The sequence below is a fragment of the Octopus sinensis genome, unplaced genomic scaffold, assembly GCF_006345805.1.
Source record: "Octopus sinensis unplaced genomic scaffold, ASM634580v1 Contig18097, whole genome shotgun sequence".
NCBI lineage: Eukaryota > Metazoa > Mollusca > Cephalopoda > Octopoda > Octopodidae > Octopus > Octopus sinensis.
Genome location: NW_021835539.1, coordinates 7,501 through 33,958, shown reverse-complemented (window position 1 = coordinate 33,958; position 26,458 = coordinate 7,501). Strand labels below are relative to the sequence as shown.

The 26,458-nt window shown below is 36.5% G+C and overlaps 2 long non-coding RNA genes across 2 annotated transcripts in view; both read right to left on the bottom strand.

The window, feature by feature from the left end:
- Positions 1 to 5,211: 5,211 nt before the first annotated feature.
- Positions 5,212 to 26,458, bottom strand: part of LOC115231296 — a 25,462-nt gene continuing 4,215 nt past the window's right edge. Inside the window, exons 3-9 of the long non-coding RNA XR_004997689.1 lie at positions 26,335 to 26,458; positions 25,327 to 25,363; positions 21,149 to 21,357; positions 19,362 to 19,534; positions 15,245 to 15,384; positions 8,400 to 8,471; positions 5,212 to 5,700 (exon numbers count right to left, since the gene is read on the bottom strand). The exon at positions 26,335 to 26,458 is cut by the window's right edge and continues 31 nt beyond it. This is a non-coding gene — a long non-coding RNA (uncharacterized LOC115231296). The remainder of the gene's footprint in view (positions 5,701 to 8,399; positions 8,472 to 15,244; positions 15,385 to 19,361; positions 19,535 to 21,148; positions 21,358 to 25,326; positions 25,364 to 26,334) is intronic.
- LOC118761860 lies at positions 9,767 to 15,238 on the bottom strand. The gene is made up of 3 exons (XR_004997690.1): positions 15,045 to 15,238; positions 14,629 to 14,635; positions 9,767 to 10,947 (listed from the first exon to the last, which is right to left on the bottom strand). It is a non-coding gene; the product is annotated as an uncharacterized LOC118761860 (long non-coding RNA).

The window sequence follows — 26,458 nt, the reverse complement described above, 5'->3', positions numbered from 1 at the left end:
ATATACACACATAAGTACATACACACATGCACAAATGTGTTTGAGAATCTCTACGCCTTCCGCTAATTAAACCACTCCACAACTAAAGTGTTTTTCGTTGCTCAATACTTGTTTAGTAATCTCCCATCTATATACAGCTGAAGAACAGTGTCCCTTTGTTCTCTTTTTACATCCTTCTTTCCTTTTTGACACTAAATCCACATTTTCCAAACAATTGCAGTGGCGTCATCGAACTTAAGAACCCTAATTTACTAATGTTCAAATTTCATTTATATATATATATATATATTCAACTTGTAACTTGTGAATTAATTTGTATATCTAAATAAAGAAACTCTTACGACCTTTAATAGGGTATACAGCTTTACAGCGTAACATCAATATGTTAATTTTAGATTAAAAAGAAATCTTAATTATCATAATTTAGAGTACCATTTAACTTAAGGACAACGTGTAACATTTCATATTTTGTTGTTGTTCTTTTGCTCTTAAACTTCATTCTGAAATCCCTAAAAAGCAATAAAATCACAGAGTCAGTATTTTGGGAACCCAAAATTACATAATTGAGCTTTGCATCTGCGAAACATACAAATGTTCAGAACATTTATCAATGTTGCGCAGATTTTTCCCACATTTGGCTAATAATGCTTTTAAAAAATTCTACTTATTCTTTGTCTTAATACTTTTCACAGCTCTACCCAACCATTCTCAAGGATTTTCGATGGGTTTCAGCTCGGGCGACGGCGTTAGTCACTATATCAACCGAAATCTCTTAGGTATAATGTAATTTCTGAGTAGGTACCAGGTGACATTCGGGTGGTTGTCATGCTGGAAAGTCCAAATGCTTTCGGGCGTATGGAAGCATAGTATTATTCAATATTTCTAGATAGGACTTACTATCCATTCGAATTATAGAACTGACGTCTTTTCCAGACATACACCCTTACATCATCACACTTCCTCCAGAGTGCCTAATTGAAGGTTGAACGCATTTTGCATGGAATTCTTCGCCTATACGCCTTCTTACATACTTCCTGCCATCACTACCGAACAAGATGGACTTTGATTCGTCCGACCACAACACATTCGTCCAATCTGCTGGACTCCATTTCAAATGTTCTTTAACTCGCAAATCGATTTTTCAAAAACACACAAACACACCTATATGCATAGACACTCATACATACATACATACATACATATATACATACTTACATATATAAAAACATATATAGATACATACAGACATACTCACATACATACATACGGACATACATACACACATACAAACATACACACACACATTACATACATACAAACATACATACATGTGTGTATGTATGTACGTGTGAATGTACTTATGTATGCATGTATGCGTATATATATGTCTGCGTGTATGTATATAGATATCTGTGTACATATATATACATGTATATGTATGTGCGTATGTATGTTTTATGTACATGTATATGTACGTATGCACTTATGTATGTCTGTAGGTACATAGATTCATACGTACACACATTCTTACATCATCATAAATACATTAATTATACATATACATTCATATATACATTCAATTATGCATACATGCATAAATAAATAAATACATACATACAAACATATTTACATACATACATGCATACATACATACATGGTGGTTGTCTACTCCTTATACAAAGTTTGAACAACTCCTTACCGACACCTTAGCACCATTATGGTGCCTGATGTGGCTTTTCAAAAGAAAGAATATTCTGAAAAGACACCCACATAGATCGATCCTCCAATTTGGGCAACCAAGACCTGCAGATAAATTCTGCAGTTTGTAGGTCTTAAAATGTCGCTTGAGGCCTCCGTTGGATTTGCTATCTTCATAAGTTCGTCAGGTGATCATTCTATCCCTTCACCCCAATATTTGTTTTGTCTCTCCTTGCATCATCACCCCATTTTCTTTACCTTATATGGTTAATAAAGAAATTGACTGTTCTGGACTACATGCGCCGTTTCACGAGTCTTATTTTGCATCCAGCAGAGTGTCCAACAACACTCTCATCACCAAGCAAGCCTGGTGGGGTTGCCGGTTTAGTCGCCGACGACCCGATCATGAAGCAGGATGTACTGGGTTACATGTTCCCAGTAGCACTCAAAGGAGACATGCATACATACATACAGACAGACAGACAGAGAGAGATGACGGCCGTCCATGAACATGTATCATACATCAAAATGAAGCTGGTCCTCAGTGGATCACATCCCTTATCCACAACATAGTTGCTGTTTCTCTCAAAAGCAATGGTCTACCTTCGAATGACTGCATGTATCCCCGCCCGTGAAATTCCGTTGAGTGTTCTTTGAGCCATTTCTTCATTACCTCCACACTCACCAGATTTTGCACTTCAGACTATAATCCCTTCGGCGCAACAAAAGAGGGTTTGAGAGGCAAACATTATACCAGTGACGAGGAAGTAAGAACTGTGGTGAAGATGTGGCTCAAAGAACATTCAACAGAATGTTACAGGGCAGGAATACATGCTCTCATTCGAAGAAGAAACATTGCTTTTGAGAGAAACGGTAACTATATTAAAGAGTAGGGATGTGATCCACTGGGGCCAAGATTCATTTTGATGTATGATACATGTTCCTGTGTTGGTAATTCTACCTTTCCTAAACAAAATGACATTAGTTTTCGACGCACACTCGTACGTACACACATACATAAGTACGTACACACATACCCTCATATATACATATATACATACAAACATATATACACACATGCATAAACACATTCATACATACGTACATACATACTCAAAAGGCGTATCGATTGAGGACCCTTATCAACAGTGTCAATTCTTTGCCGAGGCTTTTTCAACTATTTTCAAACACATTACATACATACGTAAATACATACATACATGTATACATACATACATGCATACATACATAAATACATACATACATACATACATACATACATACATACATACATACATACATACATACATACATACATACACACATACATATTCGACCAATCTGCTGGACTCCCTATCAAGTATTCTCGAACGTGCAAATCGATTTTTTGAAATGCACACATACATAATACACAGATACTCAAAAGGCGTATAAATTGAGGACACTTATCAACAGTGTCAATTCTTTGCCGAGGCTTTTTCAACTATTTTCAAACAAGATGATGGTCGTGAACCCCCTCCTTTGATAGATCGGTCCTCCAATGCTCCGAGTTGTCATCACGCGGGACGAAGTCAACACGTGTTATTCAAGGCCTCGATGTCAACAAGGGTCAAGGCCCTGACGCATAAAACACACAGGTATCAAAGCGTTGGCTCCGTCATCTGCGAGCCCTTAACACGTCTATTCAATATGTCATTGGCGACGGGTGTTATACCTGCGGACTGGAGAACAGCGATAATCTGCCCAATTTCGAAGAAAGGGAGCCGCGAAGCCCGCTTAACTACCGACCGGTTTCCCTTACATCAATAATCAGCAAGATGTTCGAAACCATCCTTAAGAAAAGTATGATGCTCCACCTCCAAAACACACAGCCTCTATCTCTGATTCCCAACACGGCTTCGTCCCGAGAGATCATGCTTGACCAACTTACTGGTAATGGAAGAATTGGTGACGCGCATCCTCGATGATAGTGATGCTGTTGACATCGTTTTATTGGACTTTGCCAAAGCTTTTGACTCGGTAAACCACCGCCTATTACTTGTCAAGCTTCAAGCATATAGTTTCCATCCGGACATTGTACGATGGGTTGGTGCCTTCCTCTCAGATCGCTCCTTCCAAGTCGAAGTTAATGTGGTCGGTCGCGACGTCGCGGTCAGACGTAGGCGAGTTGTGGCGTGCCTGAAGGTTCAGTGCTTTACCTTATTGTTCTTAGTCTTCATAAATGACTTGCCCGACGACCTCACGCAACACACCCTTTCTATTTGCCGACGATGTCAAATTGGTTGCTCCTCGCGGTGATAGAGTAGAGGTCGATGCCTCCACCAAATTTGGAGGTGGTCTAACGAATGGGACCTGTGTCTGAACGTGTCAAAGTGCTGTCATCTGTCTGTTGGCTCTCCTCCTGCAACTCAAATTGATTTCGAGCCGGGCCGTCTACTGCTGGAGAGGAACGATCAGGTAAAGGACCTGGGTATCTTGGTGGAATCCTCCTTTTCTCCTTCGGCCCAGTGCGTCCATGCTGCCAACAAAGCACAAGAAATTCTGTTCTTGATTCGACGGTCATTCGGAATGCTCACAGCAGCCATATTCCTACCACTCTATGTTCCGCTGGTGAGACCCATATTGGAGTACGGGATTCAAGCCTCTTCTCCTTATCTCTTCAAAGACATTCAGCATCTCGAAAGAGTCCAGAAGCTGGCTACCCGCATGATTCATGGTCTCAAAAGTTTGTCCTATGAAGAAAGGCTGAAGACGCTCGACCTTTATTCTCTAGAAAAACGCCGCCGCCGTGGTGATCTCATTCTCGCCCACAACATCATAAGCGGAAAGTGTAACCTCTCGAAAGAGCAGTTCTTCACTCCTGCTCCAGAGCGTCGGCTGCGGGGTCATTCCGAAAAGCTCCATCTGCGACGATTTCATCTCAATCGAAGGAGAGGGTCTTTCTCCGTCCGTGTTGCGGATCCGTGGAATAAGCTGCCAGACGAGATGGTGAAGATGCCGACGACCGCTCGGTTCAAAGTCTCCCTTGACCTCAAGTGGCCTGAACTCTTTACATGAACACCACCCTGTACATAACTCCATGTCCCCCTACATGGCCTTGATTTTTTGCTTTTTGAGCCAAAAAATTATCTAACTAACTAACTAACTAAACATTTCGTCTGTCGTTACATTCTGAGTTCAAATTCCGCCGAGGTCGACTTTGCCTGTCATCCTTTAGGGGTCGATAAATAAAGTACCAGTTTCGCACTGGGGTCGATGTAATAGACTTACTCCTTTTGCCTGTTCTTGTTTATCCCCTCTATGTTTAGCCCCTTGTGGGCAATAAAGAAATATATCGCTATATGATACACACAGAGGAAGGACATTAATATTTCTGTACCAGACATTCTACTCTCAGCTATAAATGAAGGCAAGTAACTGTCAATATACCAGAGGATATTAAAACTGTTCTTATAACAATGGGAGTGTTTAGGGAGGTGATTAGATTTACAACAACAGCAACAACAACAAATGGACATTTCAAAGTTTATCTTTATTTCAAACCTCAATCTTTAGCAAGAAATCCAAATCATTCAGGGAGTTTTTCTGTGGTCTATAGACGTGCTACAATTAGTAGCTGAATCCTCTTTGATTCGCAATTTATCACCTTAAACAAGGACACATTGGATAATGTGCTTATGGCTTGTCAATAATTTGGATAAAGATAGGATGGTCCTGGATGGAAGGCATTTGATGATGGGTATCTGTTGGCGAAGGTAGACCTTGGACTTAATAAGATCAGCAACTACACAGAGATTCAGTTTTTGTCCAACGATAGACATTGAAGGGCATTATAACATTCAGCTTCTTCAAGAGCTGCATTTATTGTTTCAGCTGTACGTTTCTTTGGTTCACAACTTGTGAACCATTTGTACATCATCTGATAGCTCTGTTCTACAATGTCATTACTATTGTCACGCTTGATAATGTCCAGCTCGGAAGTTTTAATGTCCAAGAAAATACCTGCAAAAGATATAAGAATAAGAAATAATTGCCAAAAAATTAACAATTATATGAAAGACGTGTACTGTAGGTTGTTATAAATATAACAAAGAAACTGCATATGAGACTTAAAGAAATAGTTAAGAAAAAGGAAAAATATAAGACTTTGTTTTCTATTTCTAAGGATGTTGACAAAAATAAGAGAAGTTGAAATAAAGGCTGAAGACGGAGAAACAAATTTCAAAGATCGAACGAAAATTACACTTGAGAATATTTATGGTGAATAAATTGCAGGAGAAGTGTTTGTAAAGGCAAACGTGTATCAGAGCCTAAAGAATCAACATAAACCACCAACGAACCATTTGATCTCCTCATTCATTTTCTCAGCTCAATATTCCTGGCGGGGTCCTGACGATATTCCCTCAAGTACTTCCTCCATAAAGTCCTATCAGAAGCAATTGTCATTAGACTTTTTGGTTGGCTTCCCAAGCATAAACGGCAAAGTCGATGACTATAATCCGACCATCTCATTACTGGTCTAACCCTGGGGTCTATCTCTGTTGGCACAGTTTGAGGAATCTTTCCTCTGACATTCTCATCACATCTCAGTAATACTGGAGTTGTGACCACTCAATGCAGAGAAGTAGCAGTTTAACATGACCAATGCTTAAATAGTCTTGTGCGATGCCTTACCTTCTTTGGATTATTAATATAATACTGTCAGGTACATCTCACATATTATAGAAGAAGTATTCTGTCTGGATGACGCATAATAATAATAATTTATTTCACTGGATCAAGGCCATCAATTTAGAGAGAAGCTGATTATGGAAAGTTCTTAATGTAAACATACGAAGAGTTTTAGTTCGCAGGAAAGAAGACTCACGAATATCTACCGGTGAGTGAAGTGTGATCCTCAACTAGATGAACACTGGGAGGTGGAGAGGCCACGATATGTCACTCAAGATAAGTAGTGACATCTGAAAAAGGACACATTTAATGATGCAGTCTTACGCTTCCAAGTAAAAGACAGAAACGTCACACTTGGAACAATCTGAAGTCTTCCAGATGAAGGCAGATACCTGACTAAACAACTGATAAATTATTAAATAATTTAGAAGGTGTAATAGTGTTGACAGTCCATATACAGATAATGGTGGCTTAGAACTGACGAATTCATCTTTGAGGCTTTTATATTGATAAAGTAGATCCTGACGAACGAAGACATCTTCATCGACATTTTCAAAGAAATATAGTTTGACAGGATAAGCATCACGATCATTTCAGTGAGTTAATTGACATTTTATTGGTTTGCTTTCATCTGCTGCTCATAATGAATATATTTTTACTGTGGTAGATGAATATTCTAGAAGACGTCCTGTTGTTCGTCCATGTACAGACATTAGTATTTCAACAACCATCTTTGTTGTATACTATCAATATTCTGTATTCCAGCGATGTGTATTTAAATACAGGCTGCTGCATCATGTCAGACGATTTGTAAAAAATGGCTTCCTATTGAAATTGTTGCCTCTAGTAAGACATGCGCGTATGATCCCACCATAAATGGACAGTGTGAAAGATACAATTGTTTTCTTTGGAAAGCTATGGAACTTGCTTGCCGCTCCAAAAATTAAACGTGAAACATGGACCTCACTCAATCTGTTTCCTGTTTTGTACAGCATCTAATGTACCCCCACCCATCGAAGAATGTCCAATTATTCCGGACAATCTATAGATGGGACATCAATTCCAACTTGGTTGAGTAACCCAGGCCCTGTTTTTTGAAATGCTGTGTTCAGTCCCAATATGATCCTTTAGTGAATGAGGTTGAATATATTGAATCAACCGCCTCCTCAATATGCCCAAATCTGATATTCAAAAGTTCATGGAAGTAATGCCTCTCTTTGCAGTCTATCACCTTGCAAAATTCCCAAAACGATACTGAAAATCGAATGATCAGTTATATTTCAAGAGTCGATAATTCTGAGTCAAATTCAATCCAAATTGAGTCTTGTCCAAATAATTCTTCTCACCAATTCTCAATGAACTCTAGATTCCATCAATTCTCCTGAGTCTGTTCTGTTATAATTATATCAGTTTCAGTGAGAGAGGTCACCTCCAGTTTGGCTTGACTTGTGACTATTCATTCTCTGTTAAATTCTCTTAGAAAAATTCTATCTTCTTGGCTAGAGAGAATATGATATGATTAATCAGTTTTCTATAGTTAGTCTTTCGTTAAAACATCTACAGACATATGCCATGTGATTAAGACGTCAAATATTTGTTATATGAGCTGAAATTATCTGCTGTTTACACAATGATCCTAAGAAGAACCTGCCTCAAATTCTTACGGTGGAATAAACAAGACTTATTCTGGATATTAATTTCCCTTCCTTACAAATACCAAGCAGTAAACTTAGTAAAAATGTAAGACAAACAAAAACATTGTCATTAGCTCATCTGTTTACCCTTAAAGAACAACCTGTTTTAGTCCACATCTTGCCAAAGACAAAATCGATTCTATTGTGTATTATTAATTATCCATTTTACCCCATTTTCATTAAATTACATTAATATATTTAATAGAATTATTTTACATATAACATTTCAAATGGAAATTAGGAATGGAACCTGTTCTCAGTCAATCTGACATACAAAAGCTTTAAGTAAAACTAACATTTACAGAAATCAATTAGATATTATTATTTTCTACTCACCCACTTGCCACCATTTGCTTCCCAATTGCCGTGCCACTTTCAGGAGATCCTTCTCCTCCAGTTTTTTCGTATCTGAAATAAATTCTTCCATGTTTTACATTTTCTAGTAAAATTCCTTAATCTTAATTAATAATCGATATTTTATTATCGTAAGATATTCGTATCATCAATGGCCAAATGGGGACCGCAACTGTTTTGCCCAACATTTTCAAACGTTTTACAACGGTACCATACAATAGCTTAATATCCAGCTAATCTTCCTAAATCGCTTTTATTTATTAAGGCATCCTACATATGATGGTCGGCTGAAAAGTTCATAGTCTGACAAAGATACTCTCAACGAATGTGAGCAATTGAGGGTTTTTTTTCAACACCTCCCCCTTGAGGTTCACGCAACCCTTCCGTTGGTATTTCAGTTCTTGAATCCCATTCGTGAACAAGCTTTCATCCTGTTGCTCAAAAAAGGTCAGCAACAGCAGATATGATGACATCGTCACTGCGACGACGATTCCCAACCGAGTAATTTTGAAAGTTGATGGACAAACAATAGTTAGAAGGGGGTAAATCGGGGGAAGAAGTAAGGTGATCAACTAGTTCAAAACCAGGGCCATGATCAACAGCCATTGAAGGCAATGACGTATGTGCTGGGTCATTGTCTTGATGATACGAAACCCTTTGCATTAGTTTCCCGGAGCATTTGGTCTCGATAGTCTTTTGTAACTGCTTCAGTAAGATGGTATAATACCCTCCATCGATGGTTGAGCCCTTCTGAAAATAGTCAATAAACACAATGCCTTTTGCATCACAAAAACCTGAGACTATCCCCTTCCATGCAGATGAAACGATGTCGGCCTTCCTTGGAACAGGTAAAGACGTGTGTTTCTACTGCATGGATTATCTTTTTGTCTGAGGCTCAAAGTGTTTAATCCAACACTCATCGTGGCTTAAGAAAGGTTCAAGGAATTCAGCTGAGTCTGCTTCAAGCAATGTCGGATTTTAGAATAATATGATCAGCCTAGTGTGCTTTTGATCAGGTCTCAGAAGCGGTGGCACCCACCAAACAGAAACCATTCTCATGCCAAGTGCAGAATATTCTCAAATCTGTCACCGAAAATGCTAATACCATTGGCTATTTGATTTATAGTCAATCACCCGTCATCCATCACCATGCGGTAAAAATGTTAAATGTTTTCCTCGGTGGTGAAAGTAGCAGGACGTCCAGACATTGGGTCCTTTTCAATACTCTCAGTTCGCCTCCTAAATTACACTGTCCACTTTTGTACAGTTGATAAAGTTGGAGTGTCATCACCTAATATAGCAACCGTGTCAGCATGATCGCCCTTGGGGAATAAACCCTTTTTCTGCACGAAGCCATATTTTGTTCATTTTCAAAAGAGGTCGCTACTAGTCACATTACAAGTTTTCTTTGAACATTCAGTTGTCAATTTACGTGGAATCAAAAAGTGCAGTTATTAATAAGAAGTGTTGAAATTATTGCATGCTAGATTTTACACGCTACAGTCTACATTTGCACAAACCTCATTAACTTCATATAACTAATTATCCACACGTTATGGCGGCAAAGATATCTGAAATGGTACACAAGAACGGATGCTCAAGAATATATACGCAAGACGGAGATATAGATCAAACTGGACGCAGCAAATCTCGTATTTTCCGAGAGGTCCTCACTTATCTATTGCTTATAACCCACCCTCTCTTTCTGCCATGATCTCAATGCCTCTACTCTTATTGGACAATGAGGTAGTGTACCATTGTCCTAAACATTTTATAGGTTTCTTTTCAACCTTTGACATGGTTTCACCTGCTATTTTGAACTTCTTCTGATGACCTTTGACAACTGACAGACTGCATTACTTATTAGCTTTAAACCACACTCTCTACCAAGTAATAAGTCCATCCAGTCTATCCAGAACGATTTGTATGTCATTTTAATCTCTTATTATTGTTATATCATCAATTAATGCCTTCTCATGTGATTTCACTCAAGCCATTTCTTCTGATCAATCTGCTGATCTAAGTAGCTTCTCCATAACAAACTCAAATGGCGGATATTTTTCAACCTACAGGTATTTCAAATTCAAGACGATCCCACTCTGTTGTGAAATTTTCTGCCATGAACTGCATTTTGAAATTGTTATAGCAGCTCTTCATCAGATAATCTTTTCTTCCAGTATATAAAAGAAGTCCATTGCTTTCATCAACAACTGATTGGAGCTATCTACCGAGTGGTACAGAACCATAAGCATTAGCCAGATCAAACCATACAACATTCAACTCCTTTTTACTCTCCTGTCTGTCTTGTGTGCATCCCAGATTGAAAATGTTTGTTCCACATATCCACGAATTCCGGAGATGTCAGCCTTCTGGACATTTCCCGTCCTATAGACATGATTTTGTAGATATGTAGCTGATCCCTTAGCAAGTAAATCCATGTAAATCTTGTCATCTACAGTCAGGATTGAAACTGGTCTGAATTGACCAATAAATTTTACTTTAGCTTCTTTTGTTAATTAAACTCTTCTGTCTTGCGACACGCATCAACAGTTCATTTTTATGCTATAACACTCTAGCTTATAACATAGTTGCGTACAAAACTTGTACACTTTGTCTTTATATGGTATACAAACACCTTCTGGGGCGCTCTTTCCTCTTGCTGAAATCAACCAAGCTGAAATATATGATTACTGCTTTCGATGGTCATTTCAAACTGTCCACGAGTAGGAATGGTTGATCTCACTTTGGGTCACTGTAGGACTCCTGTACATGGCCATCCAGTCCATTTTCAGTATATTTTCCCCAACCATATTTAGTATCTGCAAACGGTTTCCTAGTAACCTCATAAGGGTTCTTAAGGATCTCTTCTCTAATTTGTTTCCTCTCCTTTCTTCTGCCAATGTGTCTGATATTTCTTAGCATAAGTTAGAAAGGGAAGTTTAATATTCTTGAAGACCAAACAATCTTTCTAGGGTTTTTGGTACAATAAAATGTACCCAGGACCCTGTAGAATGTGGTTGGTGTTTGGAAAGACATACCACCATGGAAAAGTCGGAATATTGTAGTGAGATGTGTTCCTCAACCAATGACGGTGGGTAGTAATTCTGAATAAGAACTGACTTGGATAGTGGCCATCCATCCATCCAATTGATAGGAGGATGGAAATCAGATGATAAATGATGAGGACGATGTCATTTATTGTATTGTATCTTGCAGCAAATATTTATCCTGAAGAGAGTGAGACAATGGTTGTCCCAGCAGGAAACCAAAGTCTTCTTCTTGGACAAAGACAACGTTTAGTGCATGTAATGCTAGATTTACTTTCAGTGAAAAAAGTATGTTCACACTTGGAACCAATTTCATTGTAACTCTGCGAGATTATGAGAGACATCTGCCTAAACAACAACAACAATAACAATAACTGCCTATCCATAAACAGTAAGAATGAAAAACAAACAAAATCCTAATTCTCCTGCTTACACTTAACCCATGGCCTGCCATGAGCCCCATTTGAGGATCTGATAAAAATAGTTTCACTGCCGGTTGTTCGTTGTATTTTAAGTGAATTGCTTGCTTACATTGCATTTGTAGAGGTGTGTTTAACAATATTTAGTAATTAAATTTTGTCATTATTAACTCTGGCTAATTCTAGAGGACATTTATATCATAAATCGCAATTTTTGAACTACAAAAATATTGACTGTTTTGAAAAGTTCTTTTGTCTTTTCTTGCATTTCCCTTCTATATCATTCATTGATATTTCATACACATTCGCATTTGATACTCTAGTTTCAGAAAAACTAAAATCTTTATTATTGCAATTGAATAGAAAGAGATAAATATGCTTTTTCTCAGCGATCCCCATTTGGGACTTATCGAAACAATTATCATAATTTCCAAAATATTTCACATATGAAGAAACTTTAAATACTATGTATTATTGTAACTCCTGAGACACCAGGCAAAGCCAAAAAGTATAAATAAAAGTTTGAAACTTAAGGGTTAAACAGCATTATTAATTTCGTGATCAAATGACAGAATGAACTCTATTGTGTCCTCTATTTTCAACACTATTACCGACCGTGCTAACTTGGAGCGATATTTCATAAACTTTCAGTAATATCGATATCTTTAACAGAATTATTATACAGCTAATCTTTCAACTTGAAAATAGGAGTGGATCCTATTTTCAGTTATTCTTTCAAACACAATATACCCAGGTAAATTAAATCTTATAGAAATCAATTGGGAACTCTTATTTTATACTCAACACTTTGCTCGGATATAGGCTCTAATAATTGTAAATCTATTTGCACTCCCTTGTCTGCAAACTTTGGAGACGCTGAAATAAACATTTACAAGTTTTGCATTTAAAAATAAAATTTCTTCATCTTTATTTTTATTAAACTCTATCTTGTTATTGTGAGACATTCAATTTCTGTCGTTACTGGTCAACTGTTGACCATTATGGTTTTGGTCAATATATCTGTACTTTCTACAGTGGTCTCATGTAGCCCAATATGTCCACAATAAAACAGACTAACATTTCTAAATCCACCCTCTCTCTCTATATCTATCTCTCTCTCTAAAAACACATTAAATATTCTAACAATGTTGCAATTATCTCATTTAATTAACACTTGATAACAGTTTTCTCTTAGCTTTGTCTTTCTTTTCTTATAACTGTGCCAAACCTATGGCATGGCACTGTCCTCCCATCTCTAGAATTCACTAATCAACATTCCTCTCTAATTAAGTAAAACTGAGCCCATAAAGACATGTCCTTTATGTGTATACCCTCCACTCCGCAACACTATCTGCCCCTAAAAATATCTCCACAAGCCAAATTGCATACACACTTCCCCAACATGATCCCTAACAAGATATAAAATGTAAGGTAAGGGTACATGATGATGCTATGACAAAATTTGAACGCAACAATCAAGACCAAAGGGTGAAACACTCAGAAAACTGCGCCTCTTTTAGCATTAATTTCATCTAAAATCTAACAAGAATGAGAACAAGAATGACTATATGGATGGTAAATGTTGTTCAAACAATGTAATAAGTTTATATTATATATAGTTACAAACAGGGATTTGTGTGTTCAAGTCATATTCAATTTCTGTTTCTATATTTTGTATAAACACTAATAATTTGTTTAAATATAAACAGATGTTCACGGTTCAATATTTAATTTAACATTTAATAAAATGAAGTTCATGATGAATATTCTTATGCAGAGTTAATATTTAATTATAATTTTCTAATTTGCAACTACAAAATGTATTCTAGCCAGAGACATTCAGGGTACACAACCTCAGAAAATACAACATATTACGACAGACATCTGGCGACATAACAACAAGAATAACCTATCAGAAAACTTACGAAAAATCTTAGTAGAAAAACAAACAACTATCTTATTAACTCACGAGTTAACACCTAAAAAAAAATTATAGTTCCCTCTTCCAGAAGACAATATTAACTCTATTGTGGCTTTTAATTTATCCATTTACCAAACACGTTAACCATGACTTTATGAAATTTCATATTTTTAATACAATTACTTTAGAGCTAACCTTTCAAATGGAAATTAGAAATGGGATTTGTTCTCCACCATTCTAATACGCAAAATAGCTGAGGTGAATGTAAAATCTATAGAAATTAATTAAGATCTCTTATTTTAAACTCATCAACTGTCTCTGCCACAGTCTGCACTCCCTTCTCTTCAAACTTTGGACTCTCTGAAATATGTATTTCCAAGTTTTATATTTATTTATAGGACAAGTTCTTTATATTTATTAATAATCTATATTTTATTATTGAGAGACATTCATATCATCAATGGCCAACCAGCGATCATAATGCTTTTGGTCAATATTTTTATACTTTCAACAGTGGACCCATGTAATAGCCAATATTTAGCTCCAAAACGAACTCTAGTTGATCTTTGTAAATTTCCTCTTTCTGTTAAGATATCCTACATAATCTAACAATGCTGTAATTATATCACATAATAACAGTTAATCTGTAGGTTTTGGTTCCTTGCTTATATCTATGACCCTAAATGTATTCTCAAAACCCTGATCTTCACTAACAACCTGTTTAATTCCAGTGTCAACATATTTATTCATCAAAGATATAACAACAAACACATGTCACAACCACTTCAAGAAGGAGAAACATACTCTTAATCTCTTTGTTAAACATTGTTGCTGATAATCCCTAATTTTAACTTCACAGTTCACCAGAATGTCATCTCATTCAGGATATATTTGAAGGTTTCATGATCTGGTTGCTTGACAAACAAAACTGTCTCTATTAGCCTTAATACCCTCCAATTACAAACATAACAACATGGAATTGTGTGTTAAAGTCTCTCAAACTAGTGACATATAATTTTACTCCTTTAAAATATTCTACTAAATTTAATACTTTACCAAAGATGACACTGATGTCCTTGTAAGTACTGTTGTATTTAATTATCTTCTAATAACTCATAATTAATTATAGTGTTGATGGAGATTTATTGATACTTCAGTTACTCACTAATTATCTTGCAGAATCGTCCATTATCTTTACGTTGCAGACTACAACCTTCTTGAAGTGTGACATGTTTCCTACTTGGATAAGGTCAATGTTTGGTGGATGTAGTGTGAGAGATATACTATTACAGAGAACAGACACTAGGAACACCTTTTATCATAAATCTGCCAGATTATGGCAGACCTCTGTCTACATAACAACATGAAGTATATTATTCTACACAATAAGGGCAATGGGACAAGCAGGACAAACAGACAGATCAGCAAAGATTTTCTTACCATCTCCAGTTCTGCTCGTTACAGGTTTCCCGCACTTCAGACATCGTTTAAGTGAGATTTTCGAACATGTTTCACATGTGACAAAATGCCCGCATGGAAGAAATTTTATTGTGGCCGTTTTATTTTTGCACCACAAACACCTGTGGAACAAAATAGAAACATATCAAACCAATAACATTCATTTATAAGAAATATTAGAAATATTACATCATGTACATGTTTGGAGTAGGGAATATTATGAGACACTCCAGTGACAAGCAAGAGTATATCAGAAATTCTTCTTTAAACAATTACATACATACAGAATTGTGTGTAGTTAAATGGCATGCTCACAAACACACATACATACATACATACACATGCATACATACATTGATAAATGTTTGTCTTGACCCTGATACATCATAGAAATTGGTTGACACACAGTGAACTACATATCTTCCAGAAATATATTTCACTTCTAACATCGAACTCAATTCTTCTGAACAAATATATCTACACAGGTTTCTTTATATGCACATACTTTATTATATACACTTTATTATATACATCCCGTCTCCACAGATTAGCAGATGAGGTGTCCAGTACTGAGCAGTGGAAGGAATAGCCCGAAACCAGACCTGGTCTGCTGGTCCTGTTGCTATAAGATGGTAGGGGTTCGATCCCCTGCTCGCAATTAATCGGATGCACCTCTGCGTCGTTAATTACTTACAGGAGTTGTTCTCTTGGGGTTAAACATTCGCAGTAGAGTCCATTCGAACAGATACTCATGTTGGCGTGCCTACAAATATTACTTATGTATATTTTCGTGCAACCCGTGCTACCACGGAAAACGGATGTTAAACGATGATGATGATGATGATGATATATCTATCATATATATATATATATATATATATATATATATATATATATATATATATATGTGTGTGTATGTATATGCATAGGTTTCGGCCAGTATTAGCGCAGGTCATGTTTAACGTAATCCCACTACCGGGCGAATCAGGATGCGGACAACATGACCCACTCGAGGAGAGAGTTGCTGTTTACGGGGACATATCCTGGTGTTGGAGTTTTATCCGGGGTTTCTTGAAGGATTTTTCCAAATACTTCTTGAACTTTATGGGGGTCTTTTTCTGCTTTAATGTATGCTAAATGGAGTGGGTCCACTTGAGGTGAAATAATTTTGCCGTATTGTTGTTATGTGATGCGAGTTTGATTTATGTTGTGGGCAGATAATGCGGGGCCCAGGCCTTGGGTATATCTTAAAGCTGATGCCAACATCATTTGGGCAATGCTGATGAGATATTTTCCACCATGATTTTGGGAGGCTTTATTATATGTATCGTGCATGTAGTTCTAGTTTTCTCTCCCTTATTTTGCCCCTTTCCAATAATATCAGCTGCGCTCTGTAGACTTCTTCTTCTTTTTCTTCTTCTTCTTCTTCTTCTTCTTCTTCTTCTTCTTCTTCTTATTATTATTATTATTATTATTATTATTATTATTATTATTATTATTATTATTATTATATTATTATTATTGTTATTATTATTGAGTGAGAGAGCAGAGCATACCATAAAAATAACACTGGGGTATAAATATGCGAAGCCCAGTATACCCATCATGACTACCCGTCTGATAAGGGTACACCAGACACATGCATCACAAACATATGTGCGCGACATGGTGATCTCATATCAAGATAAACAGCGCATGACCTTGCAGGTGAGGCCCAGCTAGAATTTTCTTCTGGCCGATTAGCCCATCCCGCTCAAAAGGTCCCTGAATAAGGATTGTTTAAGGATGTTGAACGAAACACCCATGTTTCCAGAGGTGAATTGTCCAAACCCCAAAAAGTCCCTCTCAACACATGGCTTTGATGCTCCCCCACTACTTCTGCTCGTGATCAGAGATGCACATTTTGTCACCACCTAAGGGACATGCTCAACTGGTTAAGGTCAAACAACTGACAAGCAAATCTGTGGTATTGAGCCGAATATTTGCTGTAGCCCATCTTTTATACCAAGACAAAACAATGTACATGATAACACTTCCAATCACTTAAGATCAGAAGCCATGAGAGCCACAACCTGGTACTGCATCAGGGCATTTTTATTATTATTATTATTATTATTATTATTATTGAGTGAGAGAGCAGTTCATGCCATCAAAGTGACACTGGGGTAAAATATACGAAGCCCAACATACCCATCATGACTACCCGTCTGATAAGGGTACCAGGCACATGCATCACAACCATATGTGCGCGACACGTGATCTCATATCAAGATAAACAGCACATGATCTTGCAGGTGGGGCCCAGTTAGAATTTTCTTCAGGTTGAGTAGCCCATCCCGCTCAAAAGGTCCCTGAATAAGGGTTGTTTAAGATATTGAAAGAACCACCCTTGTTTCCAGAGGTGAATTATTCAAACCCCCAAGAATCCCTCTCAACACATGGCTATGATGCTCCCCCACTACTTCTGCTCGTGATCAGAGATGCACATATCGTCAGCCACTAAGGGACATGCTCAACTGGTTAGGTCAAACAACTGACAATAAATCTGTGGTATTGAGCAGAATATTTGCTGTAGGCCATCTTTTATACCAAGACAAAACAATGTACATGATAACACTTCCCATCAGTTAAGATCAGAAGCCATGAGAGCCACTGCCTGGTACTGCATCAGGGCATTATTATCATATCAATATTATTATTATTTATTATTATTATTATTATATTATTATTGTTATTATATTATTATTTTTGTTGTTGTTGTTGTTGTTGTTGTTGTTATCATCATCATCATCATTATAATAATAATAATAATAATAATAATAATAATGATAATAACATTGACATAAACTCATTTGTAAAAGCAAATAAAATATTCTGAAGCTTGTCAATTGAAGAAAACAGATCAATATTTGTACAGTCCAAAAATCAATATCTCTGAACAATAGGCGCAGGAGTAGATGTGTGGTAAGTAGCTTGATTACCAACCACATGGTTCTGGGTTCAATCCCACTGCGTGGCACTTTGGGCAAGTGACTTCTACTATAGCTTCGGACTGACCAATGCTTTTTGAGTGGATTTGGTAGAGGGAAACTGAAAGAAGCCCGTCGCATATATATATATATATATATATATATATATATATGTGTGTGTGTGTGTGTGTGTGTGTGTGGTGTGTGTGTGTGTGTTTGTGTGTATATTTGTTTGTCTGTGTTTGTCCCTCCATCATCGCTTCACAACCGATGTTGGTGTGTTTATATTCCCGTAATCTAGCGTTGCGGCAAATAAGTACTAGGCTTACAAAGAATAAGTTCTGGGGTCGAATCTTTCGACTAAAGGCAGTGCTCCAGCATGGCCGCAGTCAAATGACTGAAACAAGTACAAGAGTAATATTTGAATTTCAACAGACAAAGAAAGTTTTGTATATTCACCGAGGGGCAAATGTGTCTGCTTCTTGAGTAGCTAATACAGAGAGATGTATGGCAAAGAAATTGCCAAATCTTATAAAATACGGGAGTCAAAGGCGACTAAAACACCTAGTAATGGTATATGTGTTACTTGAATTATTTACGTTTCCTGACAGTTTTTTTTTTCTATGAAGATATGTGGCAATATTCCATCAGTATTTGCAGAAATATAATATATACACTGTTGGTGTGTGTTTGTAGGTTATTTTTCTATGAAATCATTCTTAATATTGACTGATTCGGACTTAGAAGAGTGAGAAAAAGATGTTGGTAGACAGATAAATTCCACTTATTTCTAAGTAACAGTCTCAAAATGGAATTCATTCACTTCATTATTTAGATCTATATTTTCCTATTGATCACAAATCTTTAAAATAGGGAACGAAGAGGGGTAGGTTGGGGGTGAACAGTGAAGTATAACTGGCAACACTACGAATCATGTGAATGTAATCAAAATCATTTTCTTTCTTTGATCTCCTGAGAACTGCATATTGTTTATTGTGTGGCCTTTGACAAAAACACTAGCGACAGTATAATGTATGGGTAGAATTAAAACGAAATAAACATATAAATATGATTATATACAAAATAGAAAATGTACTGGTTTATCTGTTCCATTGCCAGGAAATACTTACTGTGGTGGTAAAAATGCTTCTAATTTTTTCTCAAATTTGGGTCCTTAATGAGGTCCAATGGTGTGTTATTTTGTTGTTTTATGGTGAAAGTCCGCTCCCTGGCTGGCGAGATATCTCGCAACCACTATACCAGAGAGCCTTTCTTCTATTTTCAGGTTAAGGGAAGTGCAGCACTACAAATGATGAAATATAAAATGATGACAATATTACACAAATATTAAAACAAATGCCCCTAATTACACAAAGTTTATCTAAATTTACTCATAGGTTGTTTATCCACCAATTAAAGCAATTACAAAGTATTGAGTTCCTACATATTCTTTAATTGAGTCCATTTCCCATTTTCATGTTTTTACTTTATTTTCAACACTGAGACACTCTCTAAATATATTGTCATTACATTGAGCAGGACAAACTGTATTGATTAACATCAAGCTTATTAATGAGTAAATATTTACTTGTCAATATATTCAATAGAAAAGTCAAATATAGGAAGAACAAACCAACAAGAACCAACCTATATAATTGGCTTGATAAAGGAGCATGTGGCCATAAGAAGAGTATTGTATATATAAATATAACACAACATGAGAAGAAAGAACATAAGTTATATCAGAAACAAAAACACCTATAACATAACAAAGTCAATACCACACAGACATAACCAACATATCAATAATGTTTCCATAATTAAGCAAGAAGCATCTTTGAATGATGACGGTAAAGTAAAGGAAGCAGGAATTAGTGTCAAGTCAGAAGAGTAATGGAGGAGTATTTTTAATCACGGACAAGTGAATTTTGGAAGAAGTGACTTGCAAGTCTACCAGAAGGGCATTGTAGAAAATGAAGGAGAATATGTTTTAGATTAACAGAAAAAAGTACTTTGTTTATCTTAATTTTGAAAAATATAAGAATTATAAAAAACTGCTTCATTTATGAGATGACAGCAAAAAGTCCAGTAGTATTGAAGTCCATACTGTTGATGACATCGGATAGCCGAATACAGTAAACGGGCTTTAAACAGCATTTTACAAGATATATACTCAAACTCAAAATCATTACTTCTGTGTGTTTGTCTGTGTGAGTGTGTGCGTTTGTGTGTGTGTGAGTGTGTGTGTGCGTGTGTGTGTGTGTGTGTGTGTGTGTGTGTGCCTAAGTACAGAACTTAAATACTGGAAAACTCACTAAGGACCATGCTTTATTGTATTCATTCTCTAGTGTTTTAACATTGAACATTGTTATGACATGTCCACAAGAAGTCAGTGGATTCATGTCGTGTACAAGAAGTAGGATAGAGAGCAGTTTCACTCAGAATTCTTCATAGAATGGACTGGATGTATTTACCATGGCACCAGCACTATAAAGCTCAGACATCTCTTCTATCCTGCATCATTGTTAATTGAGAATAATATCTCCTCTTTTAAATAGGCCACTTCTCCCGTCACATTGTGATGGCTGTGTTTATATGGGCCAACAACCGAGATGGGTCACCTCGTGACCGTGGTGAGACGACATCTTCGAGAGTGAAAGGAGATGGAATATTGTTTGTTACATAATATCACTCGGGTCACAAGGGAGACTGGATCACGGAATGGTAATGGAGGATGGGGTTGATAGGGGAGAATTGATACATGACAACCAAGTTTGTCTGCTTGTCTGTCTCTTTCTCACACTCACACAAAGACTCAAAATACACAAATTCACACACACACACAGAGACACACGAACACACACACACCAATATATATATATAATATATATATACACACAACAATTTAAAAACTTACTTCGTTTAGTAAATCCAAGGGTGCATCCTCGGAACAAACACTTCTCTTTCCACGGCCAGGTGCAAACAGCTGTTACCTTCACCATCAACAGCATTTATGTTTGCACCCAGGGCTATAAGCTTGTGTGTCATTCCGAGGTGACCCTGGGAAACGGCTTCAAGCAATGGTGTCCGTTTCCTTTTGTTTTGAATGTCGAACTGAACTGAACCCTTTGTGGAAGTAAAAATAGAAAATGAAAATTTACATGAAAATCAGGATGGATATCAATGTGTCATTATTGTCTTCTACTGTATACTTGATCAAACTGATCATGTACATTTGATGTTTGCCCGTAAAATCACCTTCGTAAGATCCTCTAGATGTTGCTATGAGAATGTGTTCTAGACAGGATAAAGATGTCCTAAATAGATTGTTTCAGCTTAATCTACCTTTCTTCCTAACTATAGTAAGCTTTAGGGGAGCTGAACACGAGTGAACACATGATTAACAGATCAAGACTAGTAAAGAAGAATCAAAATTTCTAAAGTATACTTTTGATGTTGCTATAATTAATAAGAGGTTCATAAAACTGTTGAGGTGGTTAGTGTCCACCACCATGAATTAATGCGTGTGCACACACACATACACAGAGACACAGTCAAATATAAATATATATATATATATATATATATATATATATATATATTATATATATATAGTGAGAAGAGAGAGAGAGAGGGAGAGATTTATATACATTACTGTTGGATATATAAATATATATGTTGAATGAGGAATATGTAAAATGAAGTTCACGAGAAAATTTATCCATCACAACCATTGGTTTGACCCGTGTTGCATCGATTCCTTGCAGGTGGGAAAGTTCTCGGTGTCGCTTGGTATGTCGTTGTTGTCAGTAGGTTCTTGGATTATAGCATTATAGCCAACAACCTCCTGGCAACATCATGCCAAGCGAAACCGAGAATATTTAGTAAGGTTTCTTCTGTAAAACAAGACACCAGAAGAGATGCATCTGCACTGGAGGATGCAACACATCCAATTATACAGTATCCAACCCACAAGTGTCCGATGCAAAATGGGTCAATACTCCATTTCCCAATCCCCCATTTGTAATAAAACTCAAAAAACCGTGAAATTCCTGAGGTAGACTAAGTGAAAATTATATCACAACGTGTGTGAGTGTGTGCGTGCAAACATACATACATACACACACACACACACACACACACACACACACACACACACATACATACATACATACATACATACATACATACATACATACATACATACATACATACATACATACATACATACATAACATACATACATAGAGAAACTGTGCATAGTTTAGCTGTGCAGCGGATGTTGACATAAAGTGAAAATAAAGTATCTTGAAATAAACTGAATAATGACATATCTATGTATATATATGTTTTGATTGTAGAAAAGATAAATTCGGAGAAGAAGCACACTCTAAGATGCAGAGCATGTATATTTTAAAACTGGGGAAGGCCGGTTTCCGGATTACCCTTGGTTTCCGGTCCAAAAAGGATTTAGCTTCAGGCGTATCATTAGACCCCAAAACCTGTTGGCCTAAGACCTCTTCCAAATATGGAGGGTGGAAAAGCCGTTCACCTCATACGCCTAATCCCGTCCAATAGCTTTTCCAGCTGCATACGGGTGTATAGTTCGTTGGATGACGTGGGGATGTTATTGCTGGAGTATCCGAGGTCAAATTCTTTCAATATTTATGGGAGACCCGTTGTTTCAGTGAATATGTAGAAACGCTTCAATGGTGAGGTATTTAATAGAAACCACATGGTCACTGGGATAATCTCTTGCCAGGGAGCTGAAAAGGATCGTTTGCAGAAAACGTAAATCCAAGCTTTTTCCTTCCATATTTTGAAGAGGTCTTAGGCCAACAGGTTTTGGGGTTCGATACGGTACAAAGCTAACCCTTTATTGATGGGAAACCCAGGTAATCCCATAAACCACCCCAATTTTTTATATACATTCATATATAAGTATATATATATATATATGTTATATATAATGTATATGCATGTATGTATATTTACTGCTTCCTTTTTGATATCTTACTAAATCACCTTCTCTCTTCTATAAAAAACTGTTTTGTAAATTATTGTCTTCCATACATTAATATTTTGAAAATAAAATTCTGTTCTTGTATATGTATATTGCATTGAAGAATGGATGTAAACATGATACTCTATGAACTGAGGTGCTTGTCATTTATACCTGTTTTACTTTGTAAATTGTACGATGGCACTGTATGATTTATAACCTATACACTAATGCAGACATGTAAAGAATTTATCATACACAAAAATTTCTGTGAAACGATGTAACTGGTGAAGAAATATATTCATCTTATAATTTCTTACTTTATATGTATATATATATTGTGGTGTGTGTGTGCGTATAATATATACATATCCCAATGCATAGACACACACACACCACACACACACATATATATATATATCTGCATATATATATATGTGTATGTATGTATATATCCATACATATATATACGCACAGACACACACAGACTTCATTGTGTTGTATGTATATATATATATATATGAGTATTCATCTTATATGTGAGTGCGTATACGCTTGTGTGTGTGTGAGTGTCTCTTTGTCTTGACATCTGTGTATAGTTGTAAATGAGTGCCACTGTCATATAAGCAGGGTCTCTTATTTCCAACATTCTGCGGGAACATGTCTAGTTCTTGGCAAATGTTGTTTCCTTGAAAGAAGAGGAGAAGGTTGGCGATAGGGGAGCATCCAGCTGCAGGAAATTTGCCTCAATATAATCTATCGGGCCAAGCAAGTATGATGATGATGATGATCTGTATATATACATATATAATATATAGATATAATATATATATATATATATATATATATATGTGTGTATATATATATATATATAATATAGTAGATAGATGATAGATAGATGATAGATAGATAGATAGATAGATAGATAATGATAGATAGAAAGATAGATAGATAGACAGAGAGAGACATAGAGAGACAGACAGACAGACAGATAGATAGATAATAATAGATAGATAGATAGATAGATAGATAGATAGATAGATAGATAGATAGATAGATAGATAGATAGACAGAGAGAGATAAGAGACAGACAGACAGATAGATAGATAGATAGATGATAGATAGATAGATAGATAGATAGGTAGATAGATAGATAGATAGATAGGCAGAGAGAGAGATAGAGAGACAGACACACAGACAGATAGATAGATAGATAGATAGTAGACAGATAGATAGATGAGAGAGAGATAGATAGATAGACAAACAGAGTGAGAGATAGAGAGACAGACAGACAGATAGATAGATAGATAGATAGATAGTAGATAGATAGATAGATAGATAGATAAAGAGAGAGAGAGAGAGAGAGAGCGAGAGAGATAGAAAAAGAAAGAATAGATAGACACACACATCCTATATACATGGTGTAGTGTAAGGAACATTTTTCCCAGCCATACACTCTTCCACGTTGAATCCCTCTGCAGGGAAACTCAGGCAAGTATATTCTATTCTACCCTTACCTAGGGCTGAACAAATTTTATAGGCGATTTGGGAAATGAAAAACTGAAAGAAGCTTCATAACAGGTGTGTGTCTATTGTGTGCCTATGTATGTGTGTGTGTGTGAGTTAGTGTTTGCATTTGTGTGTGTGTGTGGTGTAGCGGTTCGGTAAGAGGCTGAGAGGATAAGTGATAGGCTTAAATAAAAGAAAGGACTGGATCGATACATTTGACTAAAATACAAGGTGATGCCCCAGCATGACCGCAGTCAAATGCCTGAAACAATTAATATATATATATATATATGTATATACATATATACACATGATGTCTGTTATATTTTGGTTCATCTCGTAATGACGTAGTTTCATTTGACCATTAAAGATATTATTATCAGTGATGGTGGTCAGTTGGACTGTCAACACCGCTAATATCAACATCAACATGATCAATATACAATTCCTCCACAAGCACAAGGGTTTTGTAGTACATGTGATTAAATCTATCGCTATTATTTCACTGGTACCTTGATAATATTTATATTATACAGATCAATATAATACTGGAGAGTGTATATAATATGTATTTATTAACTAACCTGCTTCAGCATCGCACACACCACTTTATATTTTCGCCTGAAAGTAATGGATGTGGAAAGAAAAACATGAAAAAAAAAACAAACATCACACAGCTTGAGATAATAGTTATTAGGTCATTAAAGAAAACAAATGTAATTAGGTGACAATAACTTAATTACAGCAATTATTACACACATACTCACACACACATATATATTTATTCAATACACACTCTACACAGTAGAACAATGATATATACACACATGAGTAAACCCAGAAATGTAAAGACAGGAAAAATACTGCTAAGAATTCTGACAACTTATATAAACATGAAATTTAGGAAGGAAAGAAGGGCTACAGGTAATCATATGAACCCCAGTACATGACTGGTATTGTATTTTATCAACCTTGCAAAGATGGAAGGAGAAGTTGACCTTGGCAGGATTTGAACTCTGAACGTAAAGAGTCGTAAATAAAATAACACAATTTTATTCTTCAAAAGTAATAAGAAACAAGAACTGGAGAAAGAGGAAGACAGTTTATTAAAGGAACCCCTGGGTATTACTGGTACAGATTATATTGACCGCAGAGTGATAGTAAATATTCTGGTAGGATTTGAACATGGAACATAAAGACAAATGTAAATACTGTAAGGGGATGATTCTGTATTTAGCCCAGGGTCGGAGTAAATAGGGAAACTACAAAGAGAGAGAGGAGGAAGAAAGAGAGAGTGAGAGAGAGAGAGAGAGAAAGTAGTGCTAGATGGGATGAAAGAGGAAGAGAGAGGATTTGAACCTGTGACGTTGAGGTAATGGAGAACGAGATGAAGTAAAGTGTCCAGTCAGGCAACAACAATAACAATTACGGTGATGATTAATTAATAAAGTAGATTACAGTGCGAAAGAGAGAAGAAAGACAATGACCCCATGGTGGGATTATGACATGAATGACTGAATGAAAAAGAAACAAACATTATTGAAAACATAAAAGAAGCAGATTTGGATATTCCAGATCCAATGGGGACTTACCCCCGAACTGCCTCATGCAGTGGTGTGTCTCCATTGTTGTCCACAACATTGGCATCGATGCCATTGTGACCCAACAACATGCCGACAGTGTGCAAGTGTCCCCAATTACAGGCCCAGTGCAGCG